Source organism: Neopelma chrysocephalum, unplaced genomic scaffold, assembly GCF_003984885.1.
Source record: "Neopelma chrysocephalum unplaced genomic scaffold, ASM398488v2 Primary Assembly neopelma1_23b, whole genome shotgun sequence".
NCBI lineage: Eukaryota > Metazoa > Chordata > Aves > Passeriformes > Pipridae > Neopelma > Neopelma chrysocephalum.
Window position 1 is genome coordinate 15,002,053 of NW_020897692.1, and position 19,330 is coordinate 15,021,382.

Here is a 19,330-nt window from a genome sequence, read left to right on the forward strand (position 1 = left end):
TATTTTGATGATAGAGTGTGATGCTGAAACTTAGGATGGCTTGAGATAGTGGCAGAAGGGTCTAAAATGTCAAGTGGGGATTGGCATAATTATGAACCCTCCAAGCACTTCTGCAGATAATAAATTCACAGTGACAAGAAACGTGGAGATTGGCCTTTGGAGACTGCAATCCAGTCACTATAGTAAGAGTCTTCATCTTACTAGAGGATCTAACACAAAACAGGAATTACTGGCTGCTACTTTAACAAAAAATAATGCTCCAAATATTTAGATATTAATTACTTCAAAATTATAGCAAAATTATACAAAAATTTTTGGCAAATTAGTATACATTTCTTGACCAGAGTTTAGTTTCAGGATATATTATCTGGTTTTTAGATTTTGAGTGTTTTGAGCCTAGCTGATGATGACCATTTAATTTTGTGAGATCATAAATATTTCACATTTCACCAGGAAAAGTGGCTATAGAATTATGTTTTCTCACTCAAAATCCTATTCTTGATAATTTCATTTTTTTCAACATGCATAAATAAACTCACATTTTTGCATTGATAACACCTCTTCAATAGAACACATATTTTAACCTGATTTTGAGAACATGTACAAGAGAAATATGATGTTTCTGATTGTTTAAGCCATAGTTTGCAGGCAGCAAGATGCAAAAAAACCAGGGGAAGCAGTAAAGGACTCAGGTACTGGAGATATGTTTATCAGATTAATTGGAATGTATGAAACAGATCTGTCATATTTAGTTCTTGATTAAGGTAGGAATTTTGTCTCAGCAGAAACCATCCCAAATCTCTGAAATAGAGGGAGAAATGCACTTTACAGTGCTGTAGTGATAACTATGAGAAGCTGGCAAAGAATAAGCTGAGAGGAGATACAAGCAGGTGGCTCTATGTTATCTCCAGAGAGTTGTTCAAATCATTTAAAATCTCCCTCAGGAGTTATTCTTCTTTGCCTCTGGCTGTGAAGGAAGCACCAGCCACATGCTAATGTCTAAGCTAAGGACCTTGAGTGAATCTAGACCTCAACATCCATCACGTGAAAGCATATAGAACATTGTCCAAATATTATCTAAAATGTTCCTCAAATATGTGGAGATTCTTTTCTTGCATTGTTTGATGGTTTTTTCTTGTTTTTTTGTTTGGTTGGTTGGTGTTGTTTTGGCTTTGTTTTAGTTTGTTGGGCTTTTTTTCATGGAAAGGGCCTACATATTTGCTTTAAACAGAATTTGAGGATTTAGTAAATGAGATCATCTAAGGGCTATGTTAATGTCTCTGAAAACCTGTGAAAGGACAGTTTAAGATCATAAAATAAAGATCTTAGAAAAAACAATAATTCTTTAACAAAGCTCTTCTGGACATAAATAAATACATTGTGACCACATGTTGTAGATTCCAGTTGTGGGGAAAAATGTAACATACAACCATAAATATTTCTTATGCAGATGTGACCCTGAAATCAGTTGGTACTACCTCTGTTTAATGTTATTTCATCTCTATGGGCTAACCATTGTCTTTATACACAGGTTTCCCAAACATAAACACACATTATTTTGAAATCAAGCTTTCTTGACCATGTAAGATGCAATATCGCTGTCTTCATAGGTGTAAAGTCCAGTAATCATTTATGTATGTTCTTACCTCTAAGAAATCATTCAGACTTCAACAATTTAACTGTACAGTTGTGGAAGTTTGAGCCACCACAAAAATCCAAAATCCAATTTCCAGGCTTCCCCCACTCCTTCCCACAATTTTTTCTCAACACCGAAGAGAAACTTTCAGGCAAGAGTCTTCTAGAGGGGAAAGGGGAAGTATATATATATTTATTTTACACAAATAAATATACTGTACAAGCTAAAAGCAACTATGCATATAATATTATACACTTCTATCAGTCCCTTTAAGCTTTCTCCCTCAATTCAGTCCAGGAAAAAAACTCTTCAGGCTGATAGATACCCAGTCTCTCTCTCGTGGGAGCGTTCGGGGAACCTGAACACTCCCCCACCAACCTCCAGCTGTTTGTTGAAGTCCTTTCTTCCTCACAAAGTCCAAGAAGATAGCTCTGAGTCCTTTCTCCTTGGTTCCGTGCCATCTCTGCTGTGTGGTTCTCTCTCTCATACCTCTCATATCTTGGTTCTGTAGGCTGCTGTAGTTCAGTCAGCTTATCGCAGTACGCGTCCTGGAATTTCATTCCTCCCCCGAGTTTTCGGCTGTCCTGTGTTTAAATCACTGTGAGGGACATCCTCCGGGCCTCTCTCCAGTCCGTCTCCAATTTCGCCTGGGGTTTCTCCCTTGGCATCGAGCTGCTTTCGTTATCAGCCCATCTCTTTTGGCTCAGCTTCAAAATACTAAGCCTCGCATCCACTCCCACTTACAGTGAGATGAAAAAGCCCCTGTTCAGCTTTTGCTGCAGGTGTTTGGTCCAGTTATGAACTGTCCCAAGCTCTGCAGTCTGGCTGGAAAGCAGGGGGGAAAGAGGGCCTGGCCTCCTCACAAGGAGCTTGCCCCTCTCTCCCTCTTACCTTCAGGTGTTGTGAATCCCTTCCTTCACAACACACACTCACTCCAATGCTGCCTTCAATCCTGACTTAGGCAGAGTTGTGGGGCCGCGGGGCTCCCCTTCCCCCTCGGAGGGGGAAAAAAGGAGGTCCTGCCACCCCTGGCCTTCTCACAGCCACCCACACACAGCAGGAGACACAGACCGATTGTCAACAACTTCTGCTGGTTGTGTATATATGATTTTTCAGCAGGAGCGAACAAAACAAGTGGTGATTGGCCCTCCAGGGAAAACTGCCCTGGCATCCAATCACCTCTGAGCCCCCCAGCTCCCGGGGGGGCAATCTTAAACCATAACAACAGTTAATTTCAGTTGTCATACATTTTTACTTGCATATATTTTTATTTTATTTTAAAACTCTGGAATCAGTGTAGGCCTCACCTTATTTTGTTTTAAACTAGAACCACAAAATATGAACAAAATTAAAATCGCTTGGTCACTTAGAGCATGAATAATATCTTGTTAGATATACTGGTAGATTCTTTTCTGCACACTCTAATTTCAAATTATATTACAACTTCCATGTTTGTGATTGTTTGTTATTTACTTTCATTGCATTTAGAATATAGAGTGAAATAAAGGTAATAGAAATTCTGAATATGTGAAAATACACTGATGACATTGAATTAACTTGTCATAAAAGTGTTTAAACTTTAGATACCCACTGTGGACATAAATTATTGTTACTTTCAATTAGGAGCTATGTATTATTAACATCTTCTAAGTATTCTAGTAAGAATTTGATTTGATAATAAATGAGATAAATGTATTAAGTTAAGCAGACAATAACAGGTTGTTAAAGTAAGAAAAAATATTTACTTGTATTTAAACTCGTATATATAGATAGGTTTGTTCTAAAATATATAATATAGTTTAATAATAAATTAGAAAAAGAAGGAAAATTTTATGAAGAAGTCATATGAGGCCTCTCCTGGATGTGGGCATGTTTCATGGTGTTGTCAAATACAATTTTTGTAATGGGCATAAGGCCTGTGACACACACTTACATAATTCTTTGCTAGCAGATAAAATTGTCAGTTTGAATAGTTAATACTTCAAGCAACGTGACCAGTAGTTGCTCCTAGAGTACTTGTTTAGAGAGTTGTTCCGTATTTCATTCCTAGAAAAGATCACTCCAAGAAAGCAATAATAAAAGGGGGGAAATGAGAATTTCTTAAAATCTCCTGTCTTTTACCCCATTTGTTTTAATAACACAGTCCCACATAGATTTTTATGTAGGTGGAAAAAATAGCTTTCCAGAGCACTGTTGTTCTTTGTCTTTAGCACAGCTGCATTTGAATTTTCATTTCATATGCAGGGGGAAAAAACAAAAAAGAAACAAACAAACAAAAAGTATCCAAAAAAACCTTGAGCACATTCATCTGGAGGAAAGTAACTCAGCAGTGACATCATCAAAGGGATCCACGATCAGCGTGGTACTTATTTCATGTACCTCTGGACATCTAACAGAAAAATGTCAGGCCACAGTTGTGCCTCTCATTTTCTCCCCAGTCTGACAAGAAACAGATGCCTGCAGTGATGATTCACTCTATCTGCACCAGGGTCTGAGACACCAAGAATAAATATCTCTCTGCAGGTGCTTTCCTATAACCATTTGATGGGGAGAGACCGTGAAGACTTATCTGTGAGTTCTAGAGCACTAACCTAACCTGTAATACCAAAGGTCTAAATCACATCAGATGTTTAATTTAACCAAAGAAATTTAGATTAGATGAACTTCATCCTAAATTATCACTCCTTGTTGGGGAAAAAAAAATCTTTAAAAAAGAAGACTGCTCATATTTTTAGAATCCTGCTAATATTTTCAGAAAAATAAATCAAAAAGTATTAATATAAGCACAGAGAGAGGATGCTGGTGTCAAGTCTATCAAAACTTTAGAAGGCAAATTCAAGGTATGTATATGTAGGAATATCTACTCTCTCTTTCACACAGCTACTTTGTGTTTCTCAGTGCAAAGAGACTCTCAATACTTGTTTCAAATAACTTAAAACAATGCAAGAGCCATGGTTTTGAAATGCCACAAACAGCTTAGTGTTATCACGCAGAGGTAAAATGATTCTCTCCATAAAATATGATTACAAGTGAATCTTGCTACTTACATGTGCCCTCTTTTCTGCTTTGTGTCTGTTCAGAGTAGTTTTAAAGCGTATGTCAAGCCAGTAATGTAATGAAGTAATAGTAGCTTCTCACATACTGACAGCAACCAGGAAGTTATGTAAGGTAGTGAAAACAGGACTTTATTCACTCACTAAAACTACTTCAAAAGATTGTTAATTATTGTTACACTATTTTTATTTTGCCTAAGGGATAAAAGTGATGAGATATTACTCTGTAACAATCTAATCTTATGGGTCAGTTAAAAAAAGTTTTTTTAAATGGACTACATTGTGTAAGTATATCTTTTTGTACTCAAAAATTCCTAGAATTTTGTACCTTTTATGACTGTAAAGGTGCTTTGCAGTTATGCTTAGTCTTCAAAGGCAATATTTAGAGCACTAGTTTAGATATCTTTATTTTTTAATTATTTAATCTTCCCTTAAAGATCCTGTATGCAAATTCTTTGTTATAGAGACTCTGGTGTCAAATAGAACTTAGGTAAATTTGATTTGCAGTGGTTTGCCATTTTTATACTCTACTTCCTGAAATACATCCATGTCTTTTAAAACCTACTTTGAGTAATTTGGAATGTCTTTTGTACATACAGTTGTGTAATTAGTTATGTTCAGAGGCATGTAGCCAAATAAAGCCAACCTGGTCTTAGTAATCTCAGATCATGTAAGAGTCCACATTTTGTGGAGAGAGAAGCCTGTAGGAAAGATTATGAGACATTTGAAGCTGCATTATTATTCTTAGCTGATTGAAGTATTCATCACAAGACATGTATCTGCTAACTGTAGCCCTTTATTCTGTCTCTCTGAACAGATGGAAATTTGTATACATTTTTTTCTCAGGATTGCTCCACTAGTTTCTGCAAATATATTTGAGCTTTAGGATTTTTTTATGAACTCCAGCAGAATATTCAGTCACTAGTATAATATTTGCAATTCACTATTTGAGATTTGATTGGTCTCTAGATCAATGTAATTCTTGTACTCCTAAATTTTCAGACTAGTGGGACTGTAATGTTTAAGCTTACCTCCTGCTCAGAACAGGGATATTCTTTACCCAGAGCAGCATTAGAGCTGAGCTCAGAATGAGGAGAATGCATATGAGCTTTTATCAAATACCAACTTTTTTTGTCTAATGTGTTTTAGTTTGCTTCTCTTAAAACAATATTATATCTGTTCTTTTTTAAAGAACAATGTTGAATGATGGAGAGGTTGTAATACCACCTTTTTGGGTTCTTTATAAGGCTGGCAACCAAAACCAAACAGATCTGTCCATCCCCAGCTTTCACTGCACATGTAACTGTAGGGGTTCTATTTATCTGCATGCTGAATGAGTGAAGCAACCCAGACTATTTATGGTCCACTGTGCAGTTTAGCCCAGACACTTGACTTTAAAACAGAGGATGTCTGAATCAAACTTGGACATTAAGCAAGTGTAAATGAAACTGAGTTTGGCAGGTTAATTTGAGAGATTCACCCTTCTCTATGTCTGTGCAGATAAATTTGCCATCATGGGATTCAGAATGTGCCATTCATGAATTTTTTGTTTTGTTTTGTTTCCTCTTTTGTTAATATTTTTTAACTTTCATTGTTAGCAGTTTTATCTGTGACAAAAAAATTATATGACTTTTGCAACAACCGCCATCAAAAGAATGTATTTTAACACCTTCTACAACTGGTAGTTATTGGTAAATTTTAATTTCTCTTAACAGTAGTATTCCTTTTTTAGTGGAGGCTCTGGCAGCTTTATCTACATTAAATATTCCCATTCATTTCAGCAGTTTTATTTCTCCAACAAATTAATTCTGAGATATAATATCAGAACTATGCATTTTTGATATGGCAATTAAAATACGAAATATGCTACAAACAATCATTAAAGAAAGAAAAAGAGAAAAATACAGAGGTTGTAGGCTTTGGAGAACATAATATCAAATTATTTCTAAGTCTACAGACAGATTTTCGTCACAACAGTATCTAAGAGAACCAAGCAATGCCATGACTGTATTTTACCAAGTGCTACAGTGCTACATGAAGACAGGGAAAGAGACTCTAGAAAAACCAGTGGGCTAAGAGACACCTGACTAATTAAAAAAAGATGTGTTTTCTTACCTGATTCATAATGCATGAGATGATGTTAGCTACCTCTGGATAAAAACCATCTGATGAAAACTAGTAGCAAAAATGCTAATTTGTTGGAACACATTGCATCTTTATTAGTGTAATGCCTTGACTTCAATAGCCTAGCTTCAATAGTAAAATTTCTATTATAGTTAATAAAGTTATGAATTACAGCTCATTTCTTCTGAGTTAACTACTAGAGAAAGATTCATTCATGGCTAGGCTTTGCAAACGAAGATTTGGGAAGGGCTTTACCCACGTTTGTTGCAAGCGCGTTGGTGGTTAAAAAAGTCAATACGAGATAGACAAGTCCAGTTGCAAAAGGCACGGCAGAAAGACTCCTTAGGTGGTAAAGATGGCTACCCGTAAAATATACATAAGGTTGCTGTAGCCCCATTTGTACAGCTGTCATTTCAGACTCTGAGGGAATAAGGTTATTTTTGCAAAAAGTGTTAGCCATTCATAGATTTTTATCACAATTTTTACATCCTCAAAATGAAGATTGATGTCCTTGAAAGTTTTTTTGGAAGCCTAAAACTCCTTACTATATTCAAATACCGACAGGGGTTGTTTCAGTGTATCTGTCTTCCTGAAACCAAGATTAGAGACCATGTAAGAAATGATCAGGAAAGCTGCCATTCTGATGTATTCAGTGAAAAAAATTTACTACTTCATAACTGCATTTATCTTTGAGGTTCTGTCAAAAATGTTTAGTTAACTACTAGCATTCTAGGTTAGAGAGCTTCTTGTTGTTTTGAGCATCAGCTGGGTCTCATGTAGGCATGCAAAAAGGAATAAACTACAGGATATTTTTCTTGTAGAACTTCAGTTATTGAACATTATAACTTCTGTTTCTCTACCTCCAAGGGGTGACAAGTGCTTTTAATAACTACTACTTTGTGTGCTTCATTAATTCTGAAATTTTATATAAGAATTTCCTTATTTGAAGCAATTAACCTTGTACAAAGTAATTAAACTCATTAAAAAAATCTAACTTTTAATTTTTGATTTTAATTATTATATCTCTGTCATGTTTTGAATTTCTGATGCAATTTTAGAAATTATTAGAATGAATAACAATACTTTTTTCTAAAATTGTATCTGATATAGATTTTGTAATGCTAAAAAAATAACTCCAGAAGTAGGTAATGCTGACATCAATAAAAAAACAAACCCCCATAAAACCCCAAAAAAACGAAGTAAACTCACAGGAATATAAATACTAGACAAAGTAAAAGCACAAACAATTAAGGGACAAAAGTATTTCTTAAACACATTGACCACAAGACTTAATTGATGAGTCTAAGCACAGCAGGTTTTTCCAGTTCAAAACCACATTTTTATAAAACACATTAAGATTTTTTAAATCTAAATTATCGAGACCATGCCATTTTCACAGTTTTGAATAGAAAGTTTTTATTTAATCAGTTACAGAGAGATTAAATTCCATAGTGTTGGTAAAAAGTTTTTATTGGTAAAATTAGATGCCAAATGTTTATGTGTAGTATGGCACAATACAGGATGGGCAAAACTTCATTGTTTCATCATTAATAATCTTGAAAGTGCCTTGTCTTCTTGTTTTCATTTCTCTTTTTCTGCAAAAGGCCTCTTTAAGATATGTTAGTATATTTTATGGCCCATTTAGTACCTGATCTGGCTGCTAAAGCTGCCATAGACACAAACATCGTAATGTGGACAACTTCACAGCAGGAACTGGAATTCCACATAATTTCATGCCTGCTAATGAAGAGGTCAATGGATAGTGTTAATGTTCTACAAAAAGGCTCCATAGACCACTAGCAGTTCCTGAAAGCAGCCATCCAGAAAGGTAGAGCTTCTGAAATCAGACGAAGATTTTTAATTTTTTGAACAGAAAGGAGGAATAGATATCGTCTTTCATGCAGATATGTAATATTCATTCTTCACTTAGTCTTCTAATCAACAAGATTTATTAGTATGGAAATTATTTTCATCATATTAGTGTTCTCATTTATATAATTCTAAACTTATTAATGCTATTTACTAAACAAAGAGCATTCACAGAAGTCAGAAATATACTGCAGAGATCAGCACTCAAAGAATATAATGCAAACTTTCTGAATAAAGCTAGCCATAAATAGTCACTTAAGTCTGTCATGTTTATTCAGATCATGCAGCAATTATAACACTGCTTTTGTAAGTTAAGGCTCACTTTGTCAAAACACTGCAGATGTCCATTTACTTCTTATTCCTATACAATCTCTCTCCTTCCAGACATGATACCACAGCTCTTTGTAATTCCAAATGGGAAAAGGATACAGGAGTGTTTAGGAGACAGTAGGAACTGAGTATAAAGTGATTACACTGTAAGATAAGGGGAAACTTATGTAAAATGTGTCCTGCACATTACCATAAAGAAGGTTGACATTATAACACTGCTATACTTCAAGAAGTTCCTAATGTTACTCTGCTATTACTTCTTCAGCAGATGGTCTCCTTTTTCTTTAGCAAATGAAGAATGTATGACCAATAGAAATGGCATTTTTTGCCTTATTCAGTGTAAGTATTTAGACTGTTGGTATTTGAGTTCTATTATTACTACTGCTTTGTTTCTATGCTTCCTATGACAAAAGATATGCTGTATCTCTCACAAAACCAAGCGGTTTTAACCACAGAAACTTATAGACTGAATTAAACATAATACATATACTCCAGGTAATTAAAAATATGTAAGATAAAGTGTGAAAAGATATGGAAGGCTAATAATGACAAAATATTAATTCAAATGTTTCTTGTTCAAATTAATGATTTTGTACTAATAAAAATGGACACGTTATCTCTTTACTCACATGTTATTCCTGTAGCACAAAGCAACAACTGTTTTTTAGTAAGTAGGAGGAGTGTCTTGGAACAGACAATATGACTTCAAAGTGGCCTTTGGGTGTACTCTGTGTTTCACAGAAGAAAACTATGCCAGGCTGCATTAAAGCAGTTTTAATTTTTTTCATGTTATTTTATAAATTTGGATCAAAGTCCAGAGGTTAATAGACATTCTGTAATCATTTGCCTTGAAGACACAGTAGCATTTTCCTCTGTTATGAAGGATCTGTCTTAACTTGCCAGCAACAGAGAGAAAAGGACAAACTGGGATAAACCTCTGAGTTAAATACACGTAAGCTGATAGATTGACCTTTTTGTTCACTGGCTGTGAACGCAGAAATCTGTCGCTATCATCTGTGCAGCAGCATACAAAGCATGAACTCTCAAGGAATCAATGTTCAGCCTTTTTACAATTATTAAATTACTTTACCATTTCCATACAGCTTTCCTCTGGGGCATATATTTTGTCCTTAGTAACTAAGCTTGTTTGTTCTATATATTGGAAATGAGACTGTTGTTACATTTTTATGACACTTTTATCTAGTCATGTTGTTAATACTAACAGCATTTTAAGAGGCATAAGAAGTATCTTTGCATCTTCCTCTAATAAAGCCCGAGAGAAAATGCATTTCTAAATTGATAATGTTTCTGTGTCTAATTTAAATACATTTGATTCTAACTCATCCTTGGGAGTGCAGATAGTAGATATGTGGTGGATAAGTAATGTTAATACTGTGCATGTTGCCATAATGATTTCTGGGGAAGGAAGAGCTTTAAAAGAAAATGGTCTCCTCACATTTAGTTACATGCCTGAGAGACTGCATGCTTTTCAGCAGCCACTCTCAAAGGCTTAGAAACATTGCATCTAGAACACTGCATCACAGACATATTCCGCAGGCCATCACTGAAAACATTATCCCATGCATTAAAGCTATCGTCCTAAGTAGGCAAGCCAAAACATTACCCAAAAGAATTAGCATTATAAGCACTCAAAGCAGTTAAACTTTTAGCAGGGTTGTAATAGCACTAAAACATCAAGGCCCACTCATGGGATCAGGAGTTGGTTTTTTTTCAGAAACTCAGAAAAAAAAGGGCAATAAAAGGTCATGAAAATGCAGCTACAGGAAAAATGTTTACTTAGAAAGTTATTGGTCTACTCATAACAAAGTCAAGTTGCTATTATCTTGCCTGAATATTTACTCAGTTTTAGATACTTTTTATTAATACACTGTCTGTGATGCCTAGAGGACAACATAATTCCTTTTTTAGAAATACCTTACTTATTAAGCTAGATATTTAGGACAAGTGAAAGCATTTTTGTTGTTGTAGTTAAAAAATAAAATTCTTGTTCACCTGAGAAACGAATACTAACTTGTTACATAATATGTCTATTTGTTCTTCTACATACCATGTGACAGCTGCTTTCAAGGAACCCAGTTTGTGTTCCTGTTTTGATATTCATTGCTCATTCTCCTCTTCCCCTGATGGCTACAATAAGCATCTTTCAGTTGTTTCAGCTGTCAAAAATGCTTCATATCAATGAGAAACTCCATTTTAATATCAATTTCTAATTCATTTGCACTTCATGCTAGGGAATTTCTGTAGCTCCAGTCCCATCTCTAGCACACAGAGAAAAAAATATTGTCTCCTGTATTAAATTTATTTTGCTACACCAAGCGGGGACCCTTTTTAACAAATCCTAAATTGTTGTTGTTGTATGTAGCTAATGAAACTTGTAAGCTTACGAGACAATCATAATACGTGAAAGTGCATGAGGAGACAACTGTTTATTAAAATCAACTAGAATTTCTGCAGTTTCAGCAATTCACATTTTATTTGCTATAATGCTTCAGCCTCACAATTTGTCTCCCAGTCTAGATGATGTGCTTTCTTCCTCATGTAATGCATTTATCTCTGTTAAAATAGCAATCAATTTGAAGCAACCAAGTCATACTCCTTTACTTGACTTTGCCATTTTTTATCTCTGTTTCTGCTTTTGAGTTCTAGACACTGTTAATGGCAGTGGAGCTCTGTGTGTGCACCAGTAGTTCCCTGTGGAGATGAGCTTGCCATCTCCATTTTTTAAGTGTCTCAGTATACTGAACTTGCTAAGAGGGTTACTCATGCTGAAGCACTGAAGCTGCCTTTTTAAGTAAAATGCCCACTAATTAAATTAAATATCAGTGGTGTCATGTTATTGCTTTGCTTTTTGATCTTTAAGCTGCAAATTACATTTCTATCCCATCAACTTATTTGCTTTTAGAAACACCGTTAGTTCACCAACTGCATTATACAAATATTATGAGCATTCTTTACAAGGAATTCTACAATTTATCATTGTTTTACACTTCATTAAACAGAAAAATGAAACAAATTATATTTGAGACAGAATATGGTTTTAACGCTGAAAATTTTATATAGTCATTTAAAATGTTCGCATACACATCTGCCAAAGATATTAAGTAGCTAATTATAATTTTCCCCCAACAATATACGGTAATGTGGTGATAAAAAAATGTCTTCAGAAGCATCTTTAGGAAGCAGTCCATAGTCAACAAAAAAGTTGAAAGGTCTGAATTCACCAGATTATATTTTTTCTATTTTTTCTTAATGACAAAGGAGAAACATAAGGTTGTGATGTTGGTTTTGGTTTTTTGTTATTGTTTTATCTTTTGTAAAGGTCATAAGGCTTGCACTTAAAATTGTCAATCCTTTCCTGGCACCTGTCAGAATATTGGAATGCTTGCCATATTTTGTGTCACAGAGGTTTTAAGTGACACCTATTTCTTCCTCTCTTTTACCCTATGCAGATTATATTCACATATAATTAAAAGCCTCTGGAGAAACTTTGCATCTTATTTCTTTTTGCAGACTAGTAACTTCTGAGTTTGAACATGTTAGTAGCCAGCTCTGTCTAAATACTTTTCATAGTAAATGAAAAACCTACTTATTAAACTGTAATTCATTTCCTAAATAGAGTTGAGTATTAATTCCATGACACTAGCTAAAATAAAATAAATTGAAAGAAAAAGCAAGGAAGGGAATCATTCAAAAAGCAAAATTGTAACTAGTCTTCTGGAGAAAATGATACCTTTTTGATCAGCATGGACAGGCATAAAATTAGCAGTATGCTTTTGGAACGTTAATCTTGTAATCATATTTATATATACATAGAAGTTTTACCATGTGTTTCCAGTAATAATTGGACTGGACTTGGCCAAGAAATTTAATAATACGTTTTCAAAATGACATTTCAGAAGATGTTATTATTTTCCTAATATTATTATTAAAAACACTCTTACACATATTGACTTTGTTGTGTATGCCAGCTGGACACAATGTACTCTACTAAATATACCATTCAGGTTTGCGACATTTATGAAATATGCATGAACCACTATGAACACCTTGGTGCATCTCTTCAACATCCTTCCTGTAAGCATCAGGGGCTCCTGTCAGGTCTTCCCAGAGGTGTCTCTTCTCCAAGCTTTTCTCACAAGGCAAGTGCTCCAGACCCTGTCCATTCCGGTGTCCCTTCAATAGATTTCCTTCAGTTTATTGATATTTTTCTGTTATTGAGGACTCCAAAGGAGACAGTCAACAGAGCAGGTTGAAAACAAGGCTCCTCAGTCAGGTGAAGGCAGTCACATGGTAACTCTTCTCATTTTCTGAGCAAACCCTCTTTTGGAAATGGTTGAAAACCTTGAACAGATTTTTCTCATGTACTATCATTGGACTAAATGAAAATGAAAAATATAAGATAATTCCCATGGGATAGGCTTTGCAGACTGTTATATTACATTAATGCTCTGCTAACATTGGCATAGAGAAAATGGCAATGACCAAGCAGCAAAAAACCCATCAAAGACACATGGGAGCATGTCTAGAATGCTGTAGATAGTCTGGATTTTACACACTAGAATATACAGAAATATTAAAAATATAACTGAAAGCAGTTTCCCAGGTTACCCAAATTAAATCAGTGTTGGAGATTAGGAGAGAGGTAGCTTAAAGTCATCTTTGAGATCAGTATTTTCTGCTCCTGTTCCACTTATACAACTTCTCTCTCCCAGAAAAATATGTCAAGATACAATTTCAGTCTTTACATATGGCCCACAAATTCCCTGAAACTATAATGTTCAGCGTTTTTTTTATCAAGCATAACTGAAATAGTCCCTAACTGAAGTAGGACTGGAAGTATATCGTGCCATTCAGAGTCAGGTGACCTACAAAGTAAAAAAGAGCTTAATTTATGCTACAGCAGCATAAAGTTTATCAGCATGATGAATAAAAGCTAAAAATAGCAGAGAGTATTTTAGGAACCAGGGTTAAGCTTTTAAAGACAGCTTCATTGAATATAAAATACCACTAAACAAATTCTGTCACTTGCTTTTCTATAAGTACAGAATGACCTCATTAGATATCCTTATCAGATTTTCTGCCTTTTTCAATATTTTTTTTTTCATTTGGGTAAAAGGTCTGTGGTCACTGTAGTGGCTTTATTTTTAATATTCTTCATTTATTGTTTATGGATGGACTTAGCTATGCCTTTGAATGATGGTTTGTGTCAGCAATAGGTATGAGCGTAAAATATAAAATTGTGCAAGCTTTGCAATTACTGAACTGGATCTTAAAGAAACTCAACCTCCAAGACCGCAAACTCTGCACATATAAAAAAGAAAATTATGGTGTAGCTTCCTGAAATATGTTCCATGGTTTCAGGCCACTACAGGGGGAAAAATGGGTAAAGGAGTCCAAGCAATGGAAGTAAATACTTTCAATCTATTTTTTAACTTAAATAATACTAAACTTATCATGCAGAACTTTGGCCTAACAAATTATTATTCATGATATAAGCTTAAAGTTACTAAAGATGTCCATTGAAATAAAATTACAAAGACGTAATGTTTTGTTGGCTCAGAGTTCAGAAAAATTAATTTTTTGTATGTATGAACTTAAAGATGTCAAACTAAATAATTCTATTATTTTCTGAGTCCTGGGGCAAACTGCTAACATTAGGAAAAATATCTTTTTAAATGAGGAGAGTAGGGAAGTTTGGGGAAGGATGAAAATTTGGGAGAGGTTTACCAAGAAAGAGAAATGTGAGAATAAAAGCAAAATGGAGAAAAACTGCTATGATGTCATGGAAGCCATTACTTTACATTTACAGTTCAAATCTTTCTTCAGAAATCAACAGAAATAAAAATAATAGAGTAAGAAAGTATTCTGTTTCATGTAAAGTGAGGGGATTTCTTACAGTGGATAAAATCCACAGACATATAGTGTGGCAATTCCATACAGTAAAAACATAGAACAGATGGATTTCATTATAATGACTTTGGGAAAAAAACCCAAAAACTTATAATTGCTTAAACTTAGGAAAGGTTTCTATTCTGGAAGCAACCTGTATTTTGTACTCTGTATCCTTTAGTTCTATGTAGTGTTTGGTGTAAAAAGCTATCTATCATTAGCTTTTTGTATGTCCAAACAGAATGTGATTTTTCTGTATTACAAAATATAAGGCAATAATTTCTCAATTCACACTATACTTCAGAGATAACAACTTCCTTCTTTGTAGAAAAAGAAACAAACAAACAAAAAAATCAGTAACTGTAAAAAGTATACAAATATTTTAAATACAACACCCCTGTTTCTGACATGGATATGACAGAAAAAGGTTGACCTTCTTAAATAGGATAAATGCTATGGTTTTGTTGAAATAAATGAAGTGGTACTGATTTACACGGTTATGGATCTGTTCCACAACTTCTAGCCACTTTTTCAAAAACAAATATCATAGAATCATAGAATCGTGAAATGTTAAGGGTAGGAAGGGACCTTAAAGATTATCTAGTCCCAAATCCTCCTGCCATTGGCACGGACACCTTCTCCTACACCAGGTTGCCAAAGGCCTTATTCAACCTGGCTTTGAACACTACCTCCCTAGGGCATCCACAACCTCCCTGGGCAACCTGTTTCAGTGTCTCACCACCCTCGCAGTAAAGAACTTCTTCTTAGTATCTACCCTAAATTTCCCTTTTTTCAATTTGTACCCACAAGTAATTTTATTTTTTATTAACTGTTTTCGAGTATATGGACTATAAACACAATTTGTTTAGTCATCCATCTCATATGACGAATAGAGGACATGAGCAACGAATGCAATGAAACACTGTTGTAGCAAGCTAAATATTTAATAATTAATAGCTTAAATATAACCAGTACTCAAGTCAACTTGTTTAGTGCAACTTAGACACTCTTATAGAAAAAAACCTTAAATGTTTTATTTTCTAAGAAAAACAGTAGTTTATCAGTATGTCAGGTATCATATTAGAAATTAAAAAATAAAAATAAATCTTACAATCAGACACAAAATAATAATGTGTTTAAGTCTCTTCAGACCATAAAACGGGTAAAGAGGAGCAGATATATGAGGGAAAATTCACAGGAGCAGTTCTTCTTGAGTGAGTTGTCAATAAACATATGCACATTGGCCAGCGTGTAAATAATTACTGTTCCCTTCATTCACCTAACACCACTACAAATTTTTTTTAATATTTAGTATTATATTTCCAGTACACAGTCAGGTCTATGCGTGCTGGTGGGACCTCAGCACAATTATTTTATTTCCTCAGTGTTCTATTGACTTTTAGCATTCTTTAAGGAAGAGCCCCAAGTTCTTTCTATTCATCTCCATCACAAGGAGCTCTCCTGTTTTAGATGTGCTGGTGCAATTGCAGGGTTACTTTTTCTTCTAAAGGAGAGAGAGCAAGTCATGGGTGGGGGGCACTTCTCTGATTAAAAGGGTGAGTCAAAGCAGACTAATAACATTACATGGCACAGGGAACTGGGCTTGAGAGATCATGAGCAGCTTTGTATTCCCTGCATCTGGTGAATAGAGTGGAAGTTTCGAGAAACAGTTGGCAGATGGTCTGTATGAACTTTGCCAGGAAGACCAACACTGAAAATGGAATAAAAATTCCCTTTTAGACTTTTTTTCCCAATAAAAGGCAACCATGAGTAATTCTTGTAGTCAGACAGTCCTTGAACAACGTAGGACATGACTGGCAAAATTATTTCTCTGATTACTCAGTTGTCCTAGTTAGAACAGCTGGAGCTGGGATCAACTCATCACTGTGTGGGTGTAACCCGAAACGGTGTGTTCCATGCCATTGCCCAAAGACTATTAACAATAGACCATTTACAGCAGCTGCCCAGAGCATGCCTGACCCCTCAGGCTATAATCTGGGTGTTAAGAGGCCCGTGAGATAGGAGGATGCTCCTTTCCTCACACCCATTGTGGAACTCCCCGCCCTGAGGGAGGTACTGGGCATTCCTGCCTGAACCTGAGGCTTTATAATCTTGGGGTCTTGGGACTTCTGGTACCACTTGTGGGATCCAGAGAAGGACTGGGACCACCACTCTCAACCAGACTGCAACCACCACTCTCGAGCGGACTGCGACCACCACTTTCAACCAGACTGCGATCACCACCCTTGACCAGACTGCAACAGCACTCTCATCAACAGATTTTCCCTCTCCTTTTACTTTGGACTCAGGGGGACCATGTGGGGCTTAGCACGGGGAAGGGGGCCCAACAGCACCTCTGTTCATGCCCCAGGGTGCTGGGTTATACTTTTGGGTTTTGTGGGTTAAAACCAATTGTTTGTCTGTATAATTGTATTTATTGTATTATTTTTATTCAATTGTTATTCTGACTTATAATTTCACTTTTGATTGGGTTCGTTTCCCCTGCTGGTTTACCTTTAAAACAGCACATCAGTAAAATTAAGAGAGAGGAGGAAAAAAAAATCATATGAAGTAAAACATGACCTGAAGCAGCTGAAGTAAAAAAAATAAAAGAAAAGATAATTATAGCCCATTATAAGAAAGGACTGTGTCTATACACAAATATTTTCTTCTCAGTGAGTTAATTAAACATGAGAAAAAGTAGTTTTATCTGTAGTTTGGATACCCTCTCCATTAACTAGTGTACTTTAGGACAACTGAAAAGCAAAAGGTTTTTGAATGCAAGTTTGTGCATCAATCTGCAAGGAAGACATCTCAATATAAAAGGAAGATAACTTAGGGCAAGTAACATTGATATGGAAAGTATGTTATTAAAAACTTAAGTTACCATAGAAAAATAAGAACTATATTAAGTGGATTACTCTAAACCACAATCAATAAAATAATCAGACACTGAGATCTGGATACTAATTCAACAGTGTTGAATTCCCTCTCTGAATGGAACCCTAGCATAGACTCTATTTCATCTTTTTTGAGCTCAGATATTTTAATGTTCCTTTCTTCTACAAAGCAAAGTTCCTCTTACAAGACAATTTTTTTTTTCAAAATAGCTGTTTGTATTTGAAAACAAGCATCAAACAAACACAAGACTATTTGTTTATAATTATTTATTGTGATAATTATTTTTATATTATTTTTATATTATTGGCAACACTGTATTTTCACTCATGCACTCTGCTTAGTATCTAGGAATATGAGCTGACAGAACCTTAAACTGATCTTTGCAGTTTGAAATTAAAATCTTGATTCAGCATTTGGCAAAAACTTTGTAGATCAACAGTTTCTAGTTTCTAGTTTTCAGTCTTCTGTATACTAACAGAAATTTAGCCTATGTTCTATTCTTCATTTACTACCAGTGCTACTAAATATAAAAGCACAAAGAAGTGAGGTAAAAAAGCTAATGGTAAGATAAATTTCCTACAAAAACTCTTATATCTGCGTCATCACACTGTGAATAAGCTTGGGTGACATTGTATAAGGCCATATCCAAAAATACTGGATGGAGAATTTTGGCATATGTAATGTGAATTAGGATTGCTTTTTCAGAATTTACTTTTCCATTTCTGTGATTCTCTTTCAGCCCATAATAATCTATGATCAACAAAAATAAAAACAGATCTGTATTATCATTATAATTATTTAACTTATTAGTTTAATAAATTAGGATTGAACTTCATAACTTAAAATATGAAAGAAGATATATAGACCTTTCTGATTAATATGATTTTAATGTGTGCTAGATGAAGTACAGAATATCCTATGAGAGCCTCATCAATCTTAATAGATTGCTGATTATGCAGATGGCAATCATTAGACAGACCTATCTGACCTATTTCCCTGTCTGCCATTGAGTGCTAGATGAGCCACATTCCATAAATGTCTATGGCTAAAACTTCTGTAACTGTAGTGCTTGATTTCAGTTCCTCAGCTAACTAATAGAGTAGGGACTGAATTTTACAGAATCTTAAGCCAAGATTTTCAAAACAGTTGTCTGTAGTCAGCATGAAATTTGATCCTAGAGAAATCTCTCAATGTTCCCAGGTTTGTAAAAGATAAGCTACCTATTTCAGTCTGTGGCATTTTAGGGGAAGCCTAAGAAATTCAGTTCTGAAAATCTGACTTCTTTTCAGTAACAACTTCAGTCATACATAAACTCGACAAAAAGACTGACTCAAAGCCTGTCACAAGCCAGACAAATACAGATTTGTTGAGTTTCTTTTATCTTCATCCTTTGGTAGCCAAATGCTGTTTTCCCCAGATGCCACCCTCCCTTAGCAGCTCAGGAAACAGAGATCAGGTGAAGTCACCAGCCCTGCAAATGAGCTGTGGTGGCTTGCTGGGTGCTTTC